This window comes from Pseudophryne corroboree, chromosome 2 (assembly GCF_028390025.1).
Source record: "Pseudophryne corroboree isolate aPseCor3 chromosome 2, aPseCor3.hap2, whole genome shotgun sequence".
Taxonomy (NCBI): domain Eukaryota; kingdom Metazoa; phylum Chordata; class Amphibia; order Anura; family Myobatrachidae; genus Pseudophryne; species Pseudophryne corroboree.
In genome coordinates, this window is record NC_086445.1 from 248,358,318 (window position 1) to 248,372,690 (window position 14,373).

Here is a 14,373-nt window from a genome sequence, read left to right on the forward strand (position 1 = left end):
AGCTTACCAGCTTTGGAGGATATGCAGGTTACGTTGCAACAGGCCATCCGAAAGTTGGTGCAGCCCCACGTCATTGTTCCAGTACTAATACCACAAAGCGGCATGGGGTTTTACTCAAACCTTTTTGTGGTGCCGAAACCGGACGGTTCGGTCAGACCTATTTTAAATCTAAAATCCTTGAATCCTTATTTGAAGGTGTTCAAGATGGAATCCCTGCGAGCAGTGATTACGGGCCTGGAAGAACAGGAATTTATGGTCTCCTTGGACATCAAGGACACTTACCTCCATATTCCGATTTGGCCACCTCATCAGGCGTACCTGCAGTTTGCCCTTCTGGACAATCACTTCCAATACTAGGGACTGCCCTTTGGCCTGTCCACAGCCCCGTGGGTATTCACGAAGGTGATAGCGGAGATGATGTTCCAACTCCGGGTCCAGGGTGTCAATGTTGTCCCTTATCTGGACAATCTTCTGATAAAAGCACGATCCAAGGAGCTGTGGTTGCTCTATATCAACCGCACTATCTATCTTCTGTCGGAACATGGGTGGATCCTCAACTTACAGAAGTCCCACCCGGAGCCAACTCAGAGGCTTCTGTTCCTGGGGATGTTGCTGGATACTGTGGCCCAGAAGGTGTTTCTACCAGAGGACAAGGCGAATACACTTCAGGAGATAGTCCGCATGGTGCTCAGACCTACTCGAATGTCCGTTCATCTTTGCATATGATTGTTGGGAAAGATGGTTGCCTCATACGAGGCGATCCAGTATAGCAGGTTCCATACCAGAACATTTCAGTTGGATCTCCTGAGCAAGTGGTCCGAAATGCAGCTACAGATGCACCAGATGATTCGGCTGTCACCTCAGGCCAGGATTTCCCTCCTGTGGTGGCTACAGTGCTCCAATCTCCTGGAAGGTCGGAGTTTTGGGATTCAGGATTGGACCCTCCTCATGACGGATGCAAGTCTATGCGGATGGGGAGCTGTCCCCCAAGGGGCGCAGTTCCAGGGCAGGTGGTCAGCCCACCCATGCGAGCCTACAATACTCAGCTTCAGGCCTCTCCTCTGCTCAAGGATCACAGTCGGACAATGCCACGGCAGTGGCGTATATCAATCATCGAGGAGGGACAAAAAGCTGAGCCTGCATGCGAGAGGTGTCAAAGATACTCCCCTGGGCGGGAAGAAATGCAAGAGCAATGTCCGCAGTCCTCATTCCAGGTGTGGACAACTGGGAGGCGGACTTCCTGAGTCGTCACGATCTCCACCCAGGGGAGTGGGGGCTCCACCATCTGGTGTTCCACCAGATCATCGACTGGTGGGGTTTCCCACAAATAGACATGATGGCTTCTCGGCTCCACAAGAAGCTTCCCTGGTATTGCTCACGGTCTCCGCATTTCACCTGAATCAACCTCTTGTGATTCCGTCCAGTTCTGACACTTCTGCTCCTCCGGAGGCATTGGATGCTGTGCGTGCTTTGAAGATCTATGTCAAGCGTACAGCTCGGGTCAGAAAAACAGATTCCTTGTTCGTGCTCTATGATGCGCAGAAGAAGAGTTGCCCTGCTTCAAAGCAGTCCATTGCTCATTGGATTAGGCTTACTATCCAACAGGCCTATGTGTTGGCAGCCTTACCTGTTCCTAAGTCTCTGAAGGCCCACTCTACAAGATCAGTGGGCTCTTCCTGGGTGGCTGCCCATGGAGTCTCGGCCTTGCAACTATGTCGGGGAAGAACACCTGCTATCTGGTCGGGGAAGAACACCTGTGTGAAGTTCTACAAGTTTGATACCCTTGCCAAAGAGGATATCCAGTTTGGGCAGGCGGTGCTGCAGCAGTCTCCGCACGTTCCCGCCCGTTCTGAAAGCTTTAGGACGTCCCCATCATATTAGATTCCCCAATATCCCTTATGGATGCTAGAGAAAATAGGAGTTTATTACCTACCGGTAATCCTTTTCTCGTACTCCATAAGGGATATTCGGCGCCCGCCTCAGTTCGTTGACTTTTCTGCAGGTTTTTGTTATGTGGTAACCTGTTCAGCTGTTGCTGTTGTTGTTACCAGCCATTGCTGGTTGTTATATGCTAGTGGTGTGCTGGTATGTAAATATCACCACCCTTTGTTATCATGTTCCTTCTCTCATATATGTCCTTTCTCCTTTGGGCACATTTTTACCTATAACTGCCTGTGGTAGGAGGCATAGAGGGGAGGAGCCAGCACACTCAGTGAAGAAATTTAAAGTGCACCGGCTCCTTTGGACCCCATCGTACTAAGTCTCCCCAATATCCCTTATGGACTATGAGAAAAGGATTTATCGGTAGGTATTAAAATCCTATTTTTTAAATACAATTTTCACGAATCACTCAAAAATGAAAGCTCTTATAACATGTGATCCCAAAATCAGGATTTTGGTACTTACCGATAAATCCCTTTCTCCGATTCCACAGGGGCCACTGGAGCGTAGTTACAATGGGGAAATAGTAGGCAGTAATTGGGAGCTGGCACTTTAAAATTCTCACACTGTGGCTAGCTCCTCCCCTACTATCTCCCCTCCAAGCCAGTCTACGTAAAACTGTGCCCGAGGAGAGCTGGAATAAACAAACCGTAAGGTAGAGGAGGTTAATGACGCCCTGTAAACCAGGATAACCTAAACCAAACCTGGAACAGAACCTGACAAAAAACCAGGCTAGCCTGAACTCAACAAGCAGTCATATGGTGATCTGCAAACCATTAAGCAAAAAACAAGGAGGAACAGCGCTGGGCTGGCGTCCAGTGACCCCGGTGGAATCGGAGAAAGGGATTTATCGGTAAGTACCAAAATCCTGATTTCTCCTTCATCCACTAGGGGCCACTGGAGCGTAGTTACAATGGGGACGTCCCAGAGCTCCCAAAACGGGTGGGAGAGCGCTGAGAGCCCTGTAAAACCACTCGGCCAAACTGTGATGCAGAGGCCGCAAAAGTGTCAAACTTGTAGAATTTGACAAAACGAATGTCGGTCCGACCAAGTAGCCGCCCGACAAAGTATTCATGGAGACCCCACGGGCAGCTGCCCACAAAGGTCCCACAACCCGCGTATAGTGCGCTGAAAAGGAAAACGGAGGCTCCCGAGCAACCGCCAAGAAGACTGTCAGATGAATCCAACAGCCCAGCATATGCTGGGACCCCGGCTATTTAGTACGGGAGCATCGTACAGAACAAAGAGGAAAAACACTTCGTCGAATAGCCTAAGACCTCTGTAGAGAGAGTCGGCGAGCCCCGACAACATTCAAAGAGGACTGAAAGACACTAGTGTCAGATTTATATGAAAAACGTACATCCCCTCTGGAAGGAACGACCGCTGAGGCCGAAGCTCAGCCGGGGGAGTTGCCAATAGAGTACTCCCTGAAAGAGAGCCCGAACTTACGGCCGCCAGGCAAATCTCTTTTGGAAGAAAACCGAAAAAGGAAGAGACACAAAATTCAGGCCAATGTGGTTTGAAGCGCAGCCGAGCAAAACCTCCCAGAGAAACCCAAGATGACGGCTGAATGGTAACTGAAAGAAGGGGAAAACCCCTTTTTATCCTTATTATGTCCCTTAAAGTTTTCCAAAAGTGGCAAAAGCGAGAAGAGGTAACAGACTTCTGAAATTGGGGCCCAGTAGGCATAACCGAACTAGGGAACTCCTCCCTTCTGAGGTCTCGTGAACAGTCACACGTTTAAACGAACTCAGTGTAAGATGAACAAAGAAAAAGGACCCTGTTGAAGTAGACAGACCAGTCGAGGTAGGAGCCAAGGCTCCTCTACTGACAACAGGTGTAGCTGTATCTTCAAGTCATGCGCGGCCCAACCAGAGCCACGGAGAGGACTAGCGCGCATATTCCCCTCCTGTGTTATCGACCGTGAGGTAGAAATAGAAAAGGAGGCAGGATAGAATAACCCGAAACTCCCAGGAACCCTGAGGGCATCCTCAGCTATTGCCGCCAGAGCTCATGTCCGAGAGTAGAAAAAGGTTAAAGAGTCAGTCAGAACGCCCTGAGGTCGATCCGGAATCGCCACCCACAGCGGACCAGCTGACAAAACTCCGGGGAATGTTCCCTCACCCGGGAGTCTGACCTGGTAGCTTGACCTGGAAAGAAGATTGTTGTCCCCCGCTCAGAGGGGAATGTAGGCGACCACTCATTGCGTCGCAGCTTGACTGAAGAAATAGAGTACCTGGTACAGAGGAAGGAAAAATCCTCTGACGGACCCTGTTGAGAAAACGTCTATGAGGAGCATAAATTGGATCTGTGTCGAACCAGAAGCTCCTGGATTCTCCGGATATTCAGAAGCCCCTAATGTACAGAGTGGGATAGTAACAGTAGATTGTCCCATTAGGGAACCAACGTCACCTCCTGCCCTTGAAAAAGAGTTATTCTGTGATCTTCCTGAACCCTGTGGGAGCGGAAGAGAGATCAAAAGGAAAGGACTGACAGTGAAAATAAGAATCCTATAATGCGAATCTGAGAAAAGCCTGATAAGGAAAACCCAGCGGAAATCAGTAAACAGGCATCTCTGAAGACAAGGGACACGTAAAACTCCCTTTTTTTTTTCAAACTAGCGATCACAGACTGAAAGGATTCTAAGGCCAGAATAGGCCTGGCCGAGCCAACTTGCTTCGGAACGTGAAAAGAAAACAAAGGCCTGAGAACTGTCCCGATTCAAATGATCTGTGAAAAACAGGGAACAACACCTTTTGCGATTAGAAGCATATGGAGCGCCGCCTGCAGTATGACTCTCTTGTCATCGTAAATCGGCTGATCCATGCCGAGGGACTCCTGAGACGGTTGTACCCCAAAATCTAGTCTGTAACCGCCCAAGCCTTGTCCCCCTGTAGTGGGTGTATAGGATGACCGAAAATCAGACTGGACCGAGGATGTTGAACCTCTGCTTCAGCCTTTTAACCCCGAGATCCCCTGGCTACGGAGATATTGCCCGTGTGGAGTCGAAAGCTTGAAAGGGCACGGAAAAATCTAAAGGAAAGACCGATAAAGGTCTGTCTTGGAGCTTGGGCAGTAGTAGGAGAAATCAAAGTGGACTTACCTCCAATGGTTCAAGAAATCCTGCAGAAAGTTCCTTCCCCTGAAAGATCTGCCCCGTAGGATTTCATGTTCACCTGTCACTGTCGCAGCCCCAGAGGTCGTCGGGTTAAGACAGCCCAAGCGAAAATGCAGGTTCCGAGTCTGCAGACGTGGAGACCTCCAAAGAACATAAAGCAGAATCGTGATTCTGACCTGTACCAAAGTATCAATTGATCCTGATGCGAAACATCCTATAACCTAGAGGACAATTGTTCCACAACCTACCTGCTCCGGACCAGGTAGAACCGCTGCCATATATGTGTCTTCGATGGATCCCTGAGTCAGGTTGCCTCAGGAAAACGGCAGCTTGTTGGACCGGCGATACATCGAGGGGTATACCCTGGAGAGGTTCTGATACCCTTTCCTGCCGTCTGCGGGGAAAGGATAGGAAAACAAACATTGTTTGATACCTGAAATTGTGTATTCGGGTGTCTGCCGGCCGCCTACCGGAGCCTGCCCAGCTCATCCGAAACTGGACCAGTCGCTGTCATTTCGTCATCGGCGTCGAACCCTGATGGACTTGACGTGTCCGTCTCCTTTACCTGCAGTATCAGCCGAACTGCTGTATAATGCACCTGGATATTCTGAGACACTGGTTCAGACTCCACAGAAAACAGACATCATTAGTATTGTAACATGGAAGGTTAACAAGGTTCCTTTAGAAACCTGGAGAGGTGAAATGACGTACCAGGTCTATGGTTAACAGCGACATTACCTGTATAATCTGAGCTGTTCAAACAGGAGTGTCCTGCAGGTGCGTGGAGGGCTAAGCAAATGGCTCCACCGCATACTTCACACCTAAGAGGGAATTCTTTGACTATCCCAGGTGAGACAAACGAAAGGAGAAAAGGTGGGTTAAATAAACACAGCCCTATGCAAGGTCTGCACTATAATGTGTGACCGACACGATTCAAATAAACTTTCTGGAGCAGCGGAGACCTGAACCAGTAACGCTGCGCTGTGGGACAGGAGTCTTAGCCCTAGGCTATAGGATCTCCCCTTAAAGTTTTTTTTTTTTTTTGGATGTTCAGATACCCGCTACTAGCGTACTGAGCCACAGCGTTATTTGTCTGATGCCTTAAACACATTCCCCAAATTACTAATAGCATTAGTAACTAGTGACACCAAGGAATAATAAAGGGAAGGCAACACCCCGCCCTGTATGTAGTGTACCGCTAATTTAGGTGCACCAGATGTTTCTCGGAGGTTGCGCTGGCTTTCCAAAATGGTGACCAGCCTGCGAGAAAAGATGGGGGGAAATGTTATGTGGCAAGGTGGGGTATTTTGTTATTAGAAAACATTGCGGAAGTGTTTGTTTTATCCCCTATATATGGTATTGTATGCATATATACATATATATATATATATATATATACATACCCACACACACTTATATAGATATGTTTGTATATATATTTATCTATATATATATATATATATATATATATATATACACACACACACACACACACACACACACACACACACACACACACACACCACAGTGAACCCAACCGGGTAGAGAAATACTGTGTATGTGAACCTAATAGGGTAGATAAATACTGTCTATGTCCAGTTCCTGTAATAGAGCAGGTTCCCTGATCTACCTGTATAAAATGTTGGAAAGAGGACTGCCCTGTAGGGAGGAATGTAGCTATATTTCAGCAGCACAATGCATACAAAAACTAAAAACCCCAGAGACAGGATCTGTTGCCTAGAGACAGTAACCGAGCTGGGAGCCCGCTGTTATAAGCCATCACCCCCCCCCCCCCCCCCCTCATACCTTGTACTATGCACAGAATCCTCCCTGCACAGCCAGGAGAGGAAATGAGCTTTCAGCAGCCCAGGGAGCGGGGGACTGTGGAGCTGCGTGTCATGCTGCAGCGGCCGGGGAGCGGAGAGAGCCCGCCGTACAGAGCGGGAGTTAGCTCCGCCCCCCTGCTTCGGCGCCAAATTCGAATCCGCTGCATGGACAGCGGAAAGCGCCCCTGTATCCCCCGGCCGCCTCACTTAGTAAATGTATCTCCCTGGCCGCCTGAATGCTGCGGCCGGGGAACGGAGAGTGTAAATGTATCTCCCCGGCCGCCTGTATGCTGTGGCCGGGGAACGGAGAATGTAAATGTATCCCCCGGCCGCCTGTATGCTGCGGCGGGGGAGCGGGGAGTCTGAGCCCGCCGAACGGAGCGGGAGTTAGCTCCGCCCCTTGTATTACCCGCGGGGAGAATGTATTTGTATATCACCCGGCTGCCTGCATGCTGCAGCCGGGTAGTGAAGAGCGCTGAGCCCGCTTACAGAGCGGGCTGAAGCTCTGCCCCCCACATAATGGCGCCAAGTTCAAATCAGTAAGTGCGCCTTTTAGGACGCTCGGAGAGTCACTCACAAGCAGTCCTGATAGCAAAAATTATGCTTCCGAAATCTCTTGATATCGATTCCGCACCATGTCCCCAAACTAGGAGACCATGATGTGCCATACATTAAATCAAGTAAAAACATACATCAGTCTGGAGGGGGGGAGATTGTACTCACCGCTGTCCTGATGTAGTGTCGTCAGGAGCCGCACTCAGCGGATGCTCGACCGATCGGCCCCGACACACGCCGCAAGCAGCGGTGTCCGGCCATTTTTGATGCTCACCGTTGCCTTGCTGCCGGAATCTTCTGCTGGTTGAGCGGCCCCGACACGCGCCGCACGCAGCGGTGTCCGCCAACTCAGGAGAGCTCAGTGTCTCCCTCAGCCGGGGCCCATCCCGAGCCGCACGCAGCTGCGATGGGACCCCGCCGGCAGCTCCCGCGGTGCAGACTGGCAGTGGCAGAGCTGCCAGTCTGTGTGTGTAAGTAAGAAAAATAAAATAATAAAGAAAAAAGAAAAAAATTCTTCAGCTAAACCCAAGTGAACCAGCTCCCTCGGGCACTAAACTAAGACTAAGACTGGCTTGGAGGGGAGATAGTAGGGGAGGAGCTAGCCACAGTGTGAGAATTTTAAAGTGCCAGCTCCCAATTACTGCCTACTATTTCCCCATTGTAACTACGCTCCAGTGGCCCCTAGTGGATGAAGGAGAAATAACAGTTTGGTGATTTATTAACAACAGTATGAACTATTTTTTAGATTTTTTTTTTCAAAAATGTTAAATATTGGCTTTTTGATAAAATCCAAATTTTGTTTCTGAGAAATGCGTCATTTTACATTCTTATGGAAACATACTGCTGTGTTATAATTATATGAAAGCCCATAAAAATAGGTTTAAAATTAAACCTTGCTCAACTCTCTAGCTCAATTAGGTGAGGTGCAAGTACAATTTAAAAAAAAAAAACATTAATAGCGAATTCTCATGAATAAAAATGCTGCTTTAAAGCCATATAACTTCAAAACCGTTGAACATATCAGTCTAATGGGCCCTACACACTGCGCGATCCGCCGCCGAGCTGCCCGGCGGCGGGGGGGGGGGGGGGGGGGCAGTGACGGGGGAATGAAGTTTCTTCACTTCCCCCGTCACCCAGCTCCATAGCAGTGCAGGCAAATATGGACGAGATCGTCCATATTGGCCTGCATCCACAAGCGACAGGGCACCAGCGATAAACGAGCGCGGGCCGCGCATCGTTCATCGCTGGGGCCTCCACACTGAAATATATGAACGGTATCTCGTTCATTAATGAATGAGATCGTTCATATCTTTCACTCACATCGCCCAGTGTGTAGGGCCTATAAGATTTGGGGGGTTTCATTACACCCATAACAGCATTAATTATACCAAATTTCATCACAAACTGAAGAGGTCAGTCTGAAACCTGTGTTGAGTTGGTGTGGAATAACCCGTATACGGGACTGAAGGTAGACAGATTTTAATCTATAAGAACAGTCATATGATGAGATGGGAGTATGAGTGATGCCCACCTGCACATAATCCATTTTAACTGAAATCTGTGAAAGCTCAGGGGCTAATTTAGCATGGATCGCATTTGTAAAGCTGCTCGCAGGCAGATTTGCAAATGCCATCCTTATCAATGCAAATGCAGTCGGAGGTGTAACACACGTCCTTGCTGCATATGTGATCCCAGCGCTGCAACCACATCGCAGCCTGGGATCAACATTGTGACTAAAGGGCGCGATGTTCCCCGAAGACTGCCAGCTGAGTAAGTCTCACCTTACTCAGACTGGCCGTCGCAGGGCGACTTGCAAGGTGACTCCTTGGCCTCGCCACTCCTGGAAAATGGGGGCAACACTCTCCCCGTTTCTGGCAACGCCGTCCGCCTTCGTCCCTCCCCCCATACGCCTCTGCCTGTCAATCAGGCAGGGGCATTCACAATACTGCTATGTGATCGCAGCACAGGTCCTGCGCATGCACAGTTTCCAGATTATTGGGAAGCTGCGCTGAGGATCACAGGAGCTATCCTTACTGAATAACCCCCTCAGCATGTGAGTGAGCAATCCAAGAGACAAATAGCAATACTGGAGTGTGTGGTTCTCATATAAAACAATTTGGCATGCCTTGTAATATGTTTGGAAATAAGGTTTAAGCCCTTTTTAATGATTTGTTTTTCAAAGTAACAGATGATGCTCTTCAAGCTATCCTGACAAGGGCAGTGGATATCTGAAAGCCCATGGATGGGTTTTATAGTTGCCAGTGAATCATGCTGATTCCCATTCATTGCATCAGATCTGTAACATGCTAAGAGTGGAGTTCTAATCTACCATTGCTGATCAAATATAATTTACCATCTTTTGTCATAGGCTATACAGTCTCTCAAAGAGCAGGTATGATCTGAGCAATTGTGTAGAGACAAGGGTCCTCATTAGGAGATCAATGGCAGTCTGCAAGGGAGGTAGGCTATTAGACTGAACCATCATCAGGGAATCTGGTCCAAAAGTTTTATAATCACTCTACATTGAATATGCCCAGTCTCGCTGAGCTTAGAAAATATGCTCCACTGGGCCTTGCGATTGCTTTGATGGTAGACCACCTGGTCTCATCTACTACCAGATGCTGCAGGTAGTAGATGAGACTGACAATTCAATGTTCTAGAACTTACAGAGGTTCTGGAAACATAGATACATTTTGGTACTCAGAGGTACTAAATATGGCAGTGGGACCATGAAGTAGGCTTCCATTTAAAAAAAGCCAGTCTGTTTATGGGCTGTTTGTTGTGAAAACATGTATCAGTTTAATTTATGGCATGGGGTTTGACGCTAAGTTTCCAGATACCATAGTTCAGACTAGGAGGAAACCAGAAATGTAGTATTTTCAGACAATTATCTTGGGAGTTTGGAAGTGTGATATTGCATGATGTAAGAAAGAGGTTTTTTATTACTCCTCTTTGTCTATGATTTTCATAGACAGCACCTTTATAGACATACAGTCCTAGGATATAGGTATGTAGTGGGTCACCTACTTTATTAACCATATGGGATGTTGCCTTGAGGGGGATAACTGGGATACAAGTGTCAGAATTACAGCTTGTCTGGAAAGCTCTTTTCTTAGGGCACAAGGATAGTGAAATACACTACCTGTTGTCTATCCTTAACCACTCAACTGACATTTTTCCCCAAAAAACCGCTCAGAAATTGGCTGGGGTGGGGGTTTGGGGGTTATGAGTGAATTAGGTAAAGAATGAATTTACTAAAAATACAAAATAAAAAAATAAGAAATATGTATATTTATGTATGTATATATATATATATATATATATATATAGTGTATATATTGATTGCCGTAACAAGTGGGCATTGCTTTGCAGTAGGCTGTTTTGAGGGTTGTCCTTGTGTCACCTGCTATTATTTCTATTAGATCTGTCATTCCTTCCTGCTTTTTGCACCTTGCACTTTCTAGCCAGCACTTTCAGGGAACCCTGTTCTGCTGAGCTTCAGCACTATTCCTTTTACTTTTTTAAACACATCACTTCATTTCATTCACTGCTGTTTTGATACACAGCGTCCTTGCAATTCCCCTCACTATCAGCATGCCATTTACTAGTCAGGCTGCTGAGACGGGTGTAGTACGGGTGACCGGCGGTCTCCTGACCGCTGGTCACCTTACCGACGCCGGGATCCCGGCAGCATACCGACGCCGGGATCCCGGCGGGGAGGGGCGAGTGCAGCAAGCCCCTTGCGGGCTCGCTGCGCTCGCCACGCTGCGGGCTCGGTGGCGACCTGCGGTCGCCACGGGTTCTATTCCCACTCTATGGGTGTCGTGGACACCCACGAGTGGAAATAGTCCCTGTTGGTCGGCATGCCGACCATCGGGATAGTGAGCCGTCGGGCTCACGGAGGAGGTCATGTGACTGTCGGCCAGCCGACCAGCGGTCACATGACTACCACCCGCTGAGACCACCTGCCACACGTTTTGCCGCGCTCCGGAGCCGTTGCTATGCATGACACCAGGTTTGTTTAGCTTAGTTAACAGTGTCATGGAGTGGGAGGAGACAGCAGGGGATGCATTAGACATGCCCGGACTTGTCTCAGCCCACGTCCTGTTGCTGCTGGGTTGATTGTGGTGCCATTTGAAGCTTATATTTCATGTTCTGACAACCGTGCGGTTAGCCCCTGAGGAAGACCAGTCGGTTGAAACAGCTGTCGGGCTGTGTTTGCTGTATTTGCTGTACTTCACCATGCCGTTTGGTTAAGGAATAAATCCTGCTTTTCTTTCATCTACACGTGAGTGCTGGCTTGTCTACTTTTTCTGCATCGCTGGAGAAGTGAGTGTTTTATATTTATTGCTGCCTTGCACCACCATTTTTTGCTTTATATACATAGGCTTTGAGTGCTGTCGTGATTTCCTATCGTTACTCAATTTTTTGATGTGCACCTGCCCCGTGGAGTTTACATGTTCTCTCCTCGGTTAATAATTGACTTTTCAGTATTTTTTTCTTGTTTTCTTGTTACCAGTATCTTTTTTGCACATATACAGCCTTGTGGTGTGTGATCAAGCATGCCTGTGCTAGTCTGAGCAAACAAATATCTATCATTATAGTTTTTCTTTTTTTCAATGCCTACCAGTAAGGAAATTACATCTGTGCTACAGTTTAATGATGCTGATGCAGAACGCATTCTCTTTGATGACACTGACTCACTGGCCTTTCACACTGACAGTCCGGAGGAGTTTATCAGTGATCTCCTAAGATTAAAGAAACGGGAAGTTGAACTTCAACTCCATGGACTTACCTTATTGCAATATTATAAAGAGCAATTTATTCCCAGGGGGTTCAGGTTGCGTAACCAACCCACACTGGGAAGACATAGCAATGATTTCTGCGCCAGATGGTGCAACATACTGAATAAGTGTTCATTTGACTTAATGCTGCTGGTGATTGAACAGGCAGGCATTGATTTGAATGATATCAGGAAGGACATCTCCGAATTAGAAGCATCAGACGTATTTAAGTCAATCCAAACCCCAGACAATGAGCTTCTGTCCAAGTTGAATAAGGACATAGATACATTTAAAGGGGATTTGCTGAAGTTCAAAAAGAATAAGTACAAACAGGTCAAATTGGACTACAAGGATAACAGGGTATATCCTTGGTATTCGCGTAGTGAACCCCGAAGATATAAACCACAGTTCCAACGTGGCAGAAGACCTATACAACCCTTTACAGACATTGACAGGCAGTCCCAAACTTAGGCAAGCGACTCAGACGCTCCATCTACCTCTGGCCAAAACTTTACATCTTTACCAAGATCCTCCAGGAATAGAAGACCGCCAAAAAAACCGCTGTACCCACCCGTCGAGGTGGGAGAAAAAGAAAGGAAAAGACAACAAAAACACAATTAGAAATGGTAGTCTTCAATCTGTCCCAGCATTCCTTAACACATGACGAACTGTCCATTCTGAACAAAGGCCTATCCTTTGTTCCCACAGTAACACAGGATGAATTTAAATAGCATGTGGATCTTTAAAAATTTGGCAGGCAACTTCGGCTTAAAGATTTTTTTGCAGGAACTAACCTCGATTCAGGATCAACATCCTCAACCAACCAGTCAAGTTTACCAAAAAAGCCAAGCCTATTTGACCCACCATCACAAAACCCTTCTTTACACACTTTTATGAGGGTTCTCAAAAGGGATACCATTCCATACATCGCCAACCAAAGAATTAACCATCACAACATCACATTGGGAGAGAGAAAATCCATTGACTCATTGCGCAACGACACCCAGTTAATCATCAGAGCTGCGGACAAAGGTGGAGGAATCGTACTCCTTGATTTTGACTACTACATACGGGAGGCCAACAGCCAACTCTCGGATACCATGTGTTATCAGAAACTCACGATCCAACAGGAGTGTACAAAATAGAGATTGACTCTATTATACAAATGGGACTCAACAATGGCTATATCAATCAAAGCACAGCTGAATTTTTGACCACCACACATCCCAAAATTCTATTTTTGTATACACTTCCAAAAATACACAAATCACTAACTCAGCCTCCTGGACGACCTATTATCTCGGCCAGAGGGTCCCTGTGTCAGCCCCTTTCCCAATTGGTCGACTTTTATCTGCAACCACTGGTTAGGAGAACATCCAGCTATATAGAGGACACCTCTGACTTTTTGAGGAAATTAGAAGGAGTGCAGAGTGTGACAGAGGATACCTTGCTTGTCACTTTGGACGCTTCCAGTCTTTACACCAATATCCCCCATATACAGGGTATTGAATCATGCAGAGATCTTCTCAACAACAGCGATGCATATTTTGGACCGCCAGTCTCCTTTCTTATGTTACTCATTGACCTCATCCTCAACAAAAATTATTTTCTTTTTGAAAATTGTTTCTACTTGCAGAAACAAGGGACCGCCATGGGTTCTAACATGGCGCCCTCTTATGCCAACATTTTTATGGCAGCATATGAGCAGGTGCACATCATTGGCAAGTTTTTGTCACTTTTTAGCATTTTATGTACGATACATCGATGATTTATTTTTTATTTGGCAAGGCAGTGAAGAACATCTTTTGGAATTCATCAATGAACTCAACGCCCTCCCTGGAACCATCAGATTCAGTTTGACCTTCAGTAAAACACAAATAAATTTTTTGGATGTGACCATCAAAAAGGAGAATAATACATTGCTAACTTCAATCTACAGTAAGGACTCTGACCGTAACACTCTTTTATTGCACTCCAGTTTTCATCCAGCGCCTTTGAAAAAGGGCTTGCCTTTCTCTCAACTGCTGAGGGTGATACGCAGCACCTCTAACCCAACGGAATTGCCAGGAGCTTTGGAATCTATGTGCCAGAGATTCTTGGACAGAGGATACTCCAAGAACGATATCAATAATGCTTTATCGCGGATTGA

The 14,373-nt window shown here is 47.1% G+C and overlaps 1 non-coding gene across 1 annotated transcript; it reads right to left on the reverse strand.

Moving 5' to 3' along the window:
- Positions 1-7,438: 7,438 nt before the first annotated feature.
- On the reverse strand, positions 7,439-7,576 carry LOC135054288 (U11 spliceosomal RNA). Its single transcript, XR_010243485.1, has one exon. It is a non-coding gene; the product is annotated as a U11 spliceosomal RNA (small nuclear RNA).
- Positions 7,577-14,373: the final 6,797 nt, after the last annotated feature.